The 9,028-nt window shown below is 39.5% G+C and overlaps 1 pseudogene; it reads left to right on the top strand.

Annotated features, from left to right (window-relative positions):
• Positions 1–1,058: 1,058 nt before the first annotated feature.
• Positions 1,059–1,176, top strand: LOC126471845 (5S ribosomal RNA; annotated as a pseudogene).
• Positions 1,177–9,028: the final 7,852 nt, after the last annotated feature.

The following is a 9,028-nucleotide window of genomic DNA, read 5'->3' as shown; positions in this document are numbered from 1 at the left end:
AAGAATTATATGTATACCTAGTGAATAAATTGGAAATTATCAAATATATATCTCTCCTCTAATCTTCTTGTTTACAAAAAGATAGCACATAAAAAAATGGTTCAATTTGCTCTGAGCACTATGGGACTTAACATCTGAGGTCACCAGTCCCCTAGACTTAGAACTACTTAAACCTAACTAACCTAAGGACATCACACACATCCATGCCCGAGGCAGGATTCGAACCTGCGGCCGTAGCAGTCGCGTTGTTCCGGACTGAAGCTCGAAGAACCGCTCGGCCACAGCGGAGAGCACATATTTTGGGTAGTTCAAAAAATGTTGAAATGTCTGTGAAATCTTATGAGACTTAACTGCTAAGGTCATCAGTCCCTAAGCTTACACACTACTTAACCTAAATTATCCTAAGGACAAATACACACACCCATGCTCGAAGGAGGACTCGAACCTCCGCCAGGACCAGCAGCAAAGTCCATGATTGCAGCGCCCAAGACTGCTCGGCTAATCCCGCGCTGCTTGGATAGTTCCACTGCATGTAAAAATACATAACCATTGTACAGCTTAGTGTCAGCAGATAATGGAGGCATTCTCATTTTTTCTCTTAGTGCAAGTACACTACTGACTGAGCTGCAATGGCACTGCATCTCCACTTGAAATAAAGTACAAAGAATTTTTTTACGGGTCGTTCATTTTCTCTTTTCATTTCGGATCATATTTTGGGGAAGATGGACGTATGTAAATATACACGCATCTATCTGCCCACGTCAGGTAGTGTTAGTGCACCATAGATGCTGTGTGCAGCATCACAACACATATCAAAGTTTTTAGTGAATACATCATCAGAAGCGTTATCATCAGTCAGCTTTGAAAGAGCGTGCCAAACATTGCCAAAAAATCTGCTCACATAATCTCACCACACAACTTTGTGATTCACTGCACACTGCACATCAGAACGAACACGCATCAAGTTTCTGAATGTTGCCTCCTGTAAATGGTTCTACTCTACCCTATCCTCATCGTTGTAAATTTTAATTGTTTTTGGATAGCCATTAACACACACTGCCAACGGCCTTGCCGCAGTGGTAACACCGGTTCCCGTCAGATCACCGAAGTTAAGCGCTGTCGGGCTGGGCTAACACTTGGATGGGTGACCACCCGGTCTGCCGAGTACTGTTGGTAAGCAGGGTGCACTCACCCCTTGTGAGGTAAACTGAGGAGCTACTTGATTGAGAAGTAGCGGATCCAGTCTCGTAAACTGACATACGGCCGGGAGAGTGGTGTGCGGAACACATGCCCCTCCATACCCACATCCAGTGACGCCTGTGGGCTGAGGATGACACGGCGGCCGGTCCGTACCATTGGGCCTTCCAAGGCCTGATCGGACGGAGTTTAGTTTTTAAATCAACACACACTGTGTGACAGCCCAGTAACACAGAGAAGCCACCTTTGAGAAATTCTCACCTAACTGCCACAACTCATATGATGAAAGCATAACATACTTACCGCTAAAGTGAGAATTTTTAAACGTTACTAGAGTACTGAAGTCATGACGAGAGGACACTCAGATAACTACACACTTACTACTACCCATATTTAGACTGTACATAACTGTCAATCGAAACACTTTATTATGTGAGGTAACATGGTGCTGACGTCGCTGGTAGATGAAACACGCGGCCATACAAGAACAGTTCTTTATATTATTCTGTGATACGTTGCGGGTGGACCATTGCTGCTGCTGCTACACTGGAGGCTCAAAGATGGACGAAACAGGCGGTGGAAATCTAATCGCTCCTATAAATCAGGCTGGTCGACTGCATTATCATCATGAGTCTGCTGACTGTAAGAGAAACAAAATACTACCAAATGTCAAATAATAATAATAATAATAATAATAATGAGAGAGAGATGGAGGAGTTAACAATTACAATCGAATCAAACAGTCTTCTAACTTTTATTCTCCTTGCAGGCGGTGGATGATCTCTGACGCTTCATGGTGGTGCTGTTGTCCGAGCGAGGTATAGACTAAGAAAGCCAAGTCTCCTCTCAGATTTCTGGGGGCAGTAATGGAGGCACTCGTGACGGTTGGACCAATAGTAGCACAATGCACCAGTGGGGGAGGGGAGATGTTAATTTTTGGAACATAAATTACTATCTTTGTAACGACAGTTATCACTTTACGCTAAAAGCATTTGGGCACCTCAATAAAAATGGGTGCAAGTGTAATACTCGACCGCCTTCTTGCCTATAAATTACGGTAATTATAATTACTATTATGTACCATTAATTGTAATTATAATGACAGTTACTGCCCATTCATTACGTCCTAAATGAACAAAAGAAGAACCCAAGGGAGCAATTTGTTTTCATAAGGCCCATTGGCCGGTTCATTTACTTAAGGAGAACAATAGGGTCTTTGTCGCCGTATGCTCATACCTCCATTATTCAGACGATAGAATGTGGGGAGGCATAATGTTGCATGTACATACTGATCTCCAAATCTTTTAACACAGTAAACTCACCAGTCAATGTTATTGTGACACTATACTCCTTCCATATTTTTGTCTTTCCAGGGATACGTTCCGCTCTCAGTACACTTTTATGGGTGACGATAAGATCCGCATCGAACTGCGCAGTTGAAGGACCTCTTGGAACGAGGAGATATTCAGTGAATGAACTGGCCATCCCCTTTCAACGACTTAAATCTCATCGAGCCAGTGTGGGATATGTTGGGGAGACGTATTTCAGCATGTTCACACAACCATCCAGGACTTACCAACAGCCCTGGTGGAGAAATGGAACGGTCTACCACAATAACTCCTTACCAACAATGTAGCCAACATTGGTGCAGGTTGCACAGCATGCATTGCTGTCCGCAGTGATCACACATCTTGTCAGGATAAATAAATAAATAAATACCCTATTAGGAACCATGTCCTGCCTTTGTAATGTCCAGGAGACCATCGTAAATCCCGTTGACTTCGATGTAATTATTGTTTTTTAATAAAAGTATCATTCTTGTTTGTCTCATTGCGTAATCCTTTCAGCTGCTTTCTGTATTATACTGTAGCAGTTCTTTCTGTGTACCGTCCAATCTTCATTGAGCTATGTTATTTGGCAGTTACACATCATGCGAAAGTTATTTTCGTTCTTCAGTTTTACACATCAGTGTATTTGAGTGAGCTTATGAAATATCAAAATTTCTCTATCAGACACTCAAATAGAGTCGCACAGCATTCCAGAATGATATCTGACTTGGTAGACACTAACTCGCAAGAGATACATGGGCGAGTGAAAACTATCACCAAATAAGAATTCAGTAAAATAAGTCCAAATGTAGCTACGGACAATAAATATTTATTTTATTTGATATTTAAGTGTTTATTCTCTTACCTGTGGCTAAAAATCAAAGAGTAATTAAAAGACGATCTCCTGGTGGTAAAGCTTGCCGCAGTTTTGTATCCTGTTTCGGAATGCTTGATTCTTCCGTAGAAAAGAGATATCAAAACTTGTATACGACATTCCCAGGAAATTTTTAATCTGAGTGAGGTCGTATGATAATGTTCATTCAGTAGCATAGATGCCGTTGCTATTGAGATTCCGAGAACATACGTTCCAACTAGAGTTAGGCAACATATTACTTCATCTACATTTACATCGCATGATAGGTCTGGTAATCACACTTAAGTGTCTGTCGGAGGGTTCTTCGGAACACGATCAAACTATTTCTCTACCGTTCCACTCTCGAACAGCGGGTGGGAAAAATGAACACTTAAATATCTCCTTACGAGCCCTGATTTCTCTTATTTTATTACGATGATCATTTCTCCCTATATATGTTGACGACGCTAAAATATTTTTGCATTCAGAGGAGGAAGTTGGTGACTGAAATTTTGTGAAAAGATCTCGGCACAGCGACTGCCACCCCCTACTCGCTTATCCTATCCGTGAAACTCCTCTACTTCGTGATGATACAAAACGAGCTGGCTTTCGTTGGACTTTTTCGATATTCTCTGTCAACACTACTTGTCACGGATCTCATGAAGCACAACAGTACTCTAGTAGAGAACGGACTAGCGTAGTGTAGGCTGTCTCTTTAGTAGACCTGTTGCATCTTCTGAGTGTTTTGCTAATAAAACGCATTCTTTGATTTGCCTTTCCCACATATTATCTAAGTGATCGTTCCAGTTGAAGTTGCTCGTAATTGTAATTCCTAGGTATTTGGATCAAATAATAACTTTTAGATTTCTGCGATTTATTGTGTAACCGACTCATGTGGATGACCTCGCACATTTAGTTATTCAAAGTCAATTGCCATTTTTCGCATCATACAGATATGGTGTCTGAGTCATATTGCAATTGGTTTTCATCGTGAGCGAGCCAGGTTGGATAGCAAAGGAGGCAAATTGTCAGTTGCATTAGTAAAAAGTGCAGCAAAAGCCCATTAGTTGCAACTGTACAACAGGTGTTATAGTAAGAACAATATATGTAACGGCTACAAGAACTGTAACTGTTCCGTAGCCTGGCTTACAAAGGAGTGACACAGCTTGGGGTACAAAATTGTCAACTTTATGAAGTTTGCACAGGTTGAAGAGTAAAATTGAAATGCCAGAATCCCAACCATCCCACTTAGTTTTGACGTGTCGTGCCAGATTGATTGGGCTTTAGGTATTTCATTTTTATGCTTCAACTTGAGCAAATTTTATAAAGATGACTACTTTTACTCCAAGCTCGGTCGCTCCTTTGTAATTCAGTCTATGGAACAGCTGACAATTCTTGTAACCACTGCATGTACCGCTATTAGTACAATACCTGCTGTACAATTTGCAAATAATGGGCTTAAGATGCAATTTCTACTAATGCCATTCGCCTTCTTAACCAATTTGGTCCCAGGAATGTTTGTCATTCAAATCTTTTACGGATTCCTGTTTAAATCTTATGTTTGGAGTGTAGATAAACCAGAAATACCACTTTCATGATTGTAACAATATATTTAGTACAAGAAATGGACGTTCAAGAAATGGAACAGTGGGAATGGGAGGGTACAGGTACCGTGCATATAATACTGTGAGAAATGAACGTAAATTTTTCTTGTTTACATTTATTTTTCTCACTACATATTTTATACAGCTTGTTTACAGATTATACAAAATGTGAATATATAACTAAATAATGAATAAACAAAATTACACTGTGTTTTAGTAAGTTCAGTTTCAACTTTAGTTTGTACGAAACTACACAAAACAATTTGCATGCACAGGAATTTTACATTTCTTATATTGTTTTGTTGTGTTCTTCTTTCACTGTCCACAGCTTAGTTGTTTGCCTAATAGTACAATCAGATGGTCTTGTCCGTCATAGCGTACATCATTGAACGCCTTTTATGAAGGCTTTTTGATTTCGCACTGGATGGGCAGGTGACTGTCGTGAGCTGCACTTTTGAAAGCAGCAGTTGACCACATACCTTGTGAAACCTGACACTGTACTGTTTGTCTATACAGCAACCAAGCATTATTTATTGATGCATTTAATGGAAACGCAAGAAGTTGGTAGTACCATTTCTTCGTTCTGAAATTAATCTTGTATTTTCCAATATTTTCATCAAGTCTGTCCACTCCTCCCATTTAAGTGTTGTAGCGAAGAACTGCAGCAGGAGTAATTATATCAATGAACTATTTGTCACTCCTGTTGCATCGTTTGGATTGTCCAGTTGGTGGAACTCCACTTCTGTTTGAGGCGATGGTAACATTGCTGTTGTCATCGTAGCGAACCACAGTCAATCTAGATTTATTATCGGTTACTTGGTCATATGTTCCTCTTGGAGCTTTTTTCATTTTATGAAGGTCTTGCAGAGGAGCACCCCCTGTTCTATTTGAGAAAATTGTTCCTCTTCCAGTGCAACCCTTTCCTTATAGTGCATCCAGAAGTGGCAACGAAGTAAAAACGTTATTAAAAAAGAAATCAAATGTCTGTTCATTCACAAATGGAAGTTTTGATACTAGGTCTAACACAACTGAACCACCTACACCAAGCTCAGGTCTTGTGTTTCCTGTTGCATCTCCCTTGGTATGGTTCAGATTGAACTAGGTACCTTAGTCTTGCGCAAAGACACCAAACTTTATAACCAAACCTAACTAGTTTTCCTGCCATATGTTGCTTTGTTCCATGTCTACCATAATACGGATTCATGTCCTCATCAATACATAGCAGTCTTTCGTTATTGAAAGCTCTTAACCACATATCATTCAAGAGTTTCCAAATGGGTCTCACTTCTGAAAATCTGTCATCTTTGGATAAGCTGTTGTTAACACAAATTTTTCAAATCTTTCCCTTGGCATTGCTTTTGTCATAGCTAGATTATGGCAATCCTTGCTCATTTCCCAGTCCATTCTATATCTTGGTAAAGGGTTGTAACGTGTCAGACGAAATATGGTCAACAATACTCTTATTTCTGCACTTGACACATTGAATATTGTATCTCCCTGATGATGAGCGTAAATATTTGTGTAACTGGCTAGTATGCTCACAATAATATCATAAAACAGTTCAAATAGCTGTACTGGTGACATTTGTTCTGGAAGGGTCCACGTCTTCACCTGCACTTCATTTATATCATTCTGAGTCCATCTCCTATCAGCCCTCTTTCTTCTGCAGGCAACAAGAATAGTATGTAGAACATTTTGGACTGAGAACACTGTCAATATGGGCAGCACCAGAAGTTGAACATCATGGCTCATTAGACTCTCTAGGACCTACCTGTAATGTAAAACATCAACTTTCTAGAGACCATAAATAATATTTACACAGATACAGATAAATAACTTAGAAAATTCTAATAAGCGTATTTCCTAATCAAAATCTCCAATTCATAGTATTATCTAATATTTACCTCTTGGGTAACAATTGCCCCATCACAATACTTTTTTTGTAGCCTTTGCTTCTGCAACAGATCTTAGCTGGTTGCCACTTAGATGATTTATATCACTTTCACACTCGTCACCTGAATCTTCATCTGACCGCCATGGGACATCAGGGGGATTTATGAATAAATCAGCATCAGAAAAATCAATATCCTCTTCCAGTAATGCTATAATTTCATCGGCAGTCAACCTAAAATGTAGGTGTTTTACTGTTATTTCAATTCAACCATTCAATCCAACTGTTCCAAAAATGGAACACTTAGCTATAATGCATTATAACCCATTGTTGATAACAGATATGAACAAAGAACACACACAAACTATCATTCTTGTATTTATACATCATATTTAGAAACTATAACAGCGTTATCCACTGTCAAATATAGCAAAACTCACTTACCCTTTCCTTGTAGTCATTTTTCCATAAACAGCAATTACTACAGCACCAACAATGTTGCTATGCAGATGCTCGCAGCACAACTGGCAGTTTTTTGTAAAAGCAAAGAGCATGAAGAAGGCCAACAGTGTGACAAACTTACTAAAAATCAAAATCCATGTACACACAAAAATTACAAACTTTTGTTCAAAAAATGCGACAGTGGGATAAAACGGGTTAATTACCGCCATTATGCCTTACATCCTCGATCGCTCACGGTCATATAGCTGCATTACTGCAGCTAGTGATAGTAGTTTTTACAGCATATTCTCCGCTTGTTTACTGTTTGGGCGATCTGAAGATGTTAAAGAAAGCAACCGAAACTAATTATCGTGCTTTAATGGCATATGGGAGAAAATTGCGGTTTAGGCGTTAAAAATTTCATTTCATAAATTATGTTAAGACCGCCGTCTCCTCGCCGACAATTTCAAGCTTCACTAATTGGAAACTGTTTCTTTGAGTATAAAAGTTATTGTACAGTATTGGCCGGCGGCGGTGGCCGTGCGGTTCTAGGCGCTGCAGTCCGGAACCGCGGGACTGCTACGGTCACAGGTTCGAATCCTGCCTCGGGCATGGATGTGTGTGTTGTCCTTATGTTAGTTAGGTTTAAGTAATTCTAAGTTCTAGGGGACTGATGCCCTCAGATGTTAAGTCCCATAGTGCTCAGAGCCATTTGAACCATTTTTTAGTACAGTATTGGGCTCGGTAAGTGATCACTTACGGTTTGTTTCGTAAAGACAGAATTTTGATACCAGCTAATAAGTTCATTTTATATCTTTCGAAGCAACAAATGTTTTCTGTATCTTGTGGATGTTCGTGTTTACGTGCAAACCTAAGAATGAAGGTTCGGACAGTGCGTGACCGTAGTTCGAAACTCTGGAATAATTCTTGAAGCTATGGTTACATGTAAAATCTCATTCGTGTTGCGATGTGGTATCACGTTAATCTTCCTCCTTTCAATGTCGGTGTGACGAATTGTCCACACACAATTTTTGTGATGGTGTGTGAAACCGTAGTTACCTTTACATTCATCTGGAATACACCGTAGAAGTTCACATTTACATACTGCTCAGACGTCAGCAGTTAGCTCACCTATCTATTTCTGTACTGTTATCATTTGTGAAGTTTCTTTCATAATTTTTAATTCTTCGCATTTTATCTGTATCTGATGAGGCACAGGGCCACTGTACTTCAGTCAGCTGCCGCGTTAAACTAACTCCTGATGAACGGATCACAGCCTACAACTTTAATAGAGCGTCTTTGAAATTTGGTTTATCGTGTCAACAGAACCGCATCCCTACAAACGCGATAAATCCTTCTGTACGTGCTTGGGCAAATAAAAAATTTTTACGATTAACATCTTTCGCTATTTTGTGTTCAATATAGTCGTCTGATGATGAACCATACCACAGCATAACGTAATTTAATGTTATTTGTTTTTTAACCAGCTAGAAATATTTTTTTAGTTCATTTGAACTGCTTATGGTACAAACCTGCTACAAATCAATAGTCTCTTAGCGTGATTATGTAACGATGAAGTTCTGTATTTAATATGTATTTTCTAGTACGATGATATGAATGGCGCGGATTCAAATCGTTGAAATAAGTTCAAAAGTTAAAATTTCGATCTGTAAACTGAGAACCCCATTCTCATCAAAGTTCTATGGATTCATTA

Source organism: Schistocerca serialis, chromosome 3 (genome assembly GCF_023864345.2).
Source record: "Schistocerca serialis cubense isolate TAMUIC-IGC-003099 chromosome 3, iqSchSeri2.2, whole genome shotgun sequence".
NCBI classification, from domain to species: Eukaryota; Metazoa; Arthropoda; class Insecta; order Orthoptera; family Acrididae; genus Schistocerca; species Schistocerca serialis.
This window is presented reverse-complemented; position numbering and strand designations above follow the sequence as displayed.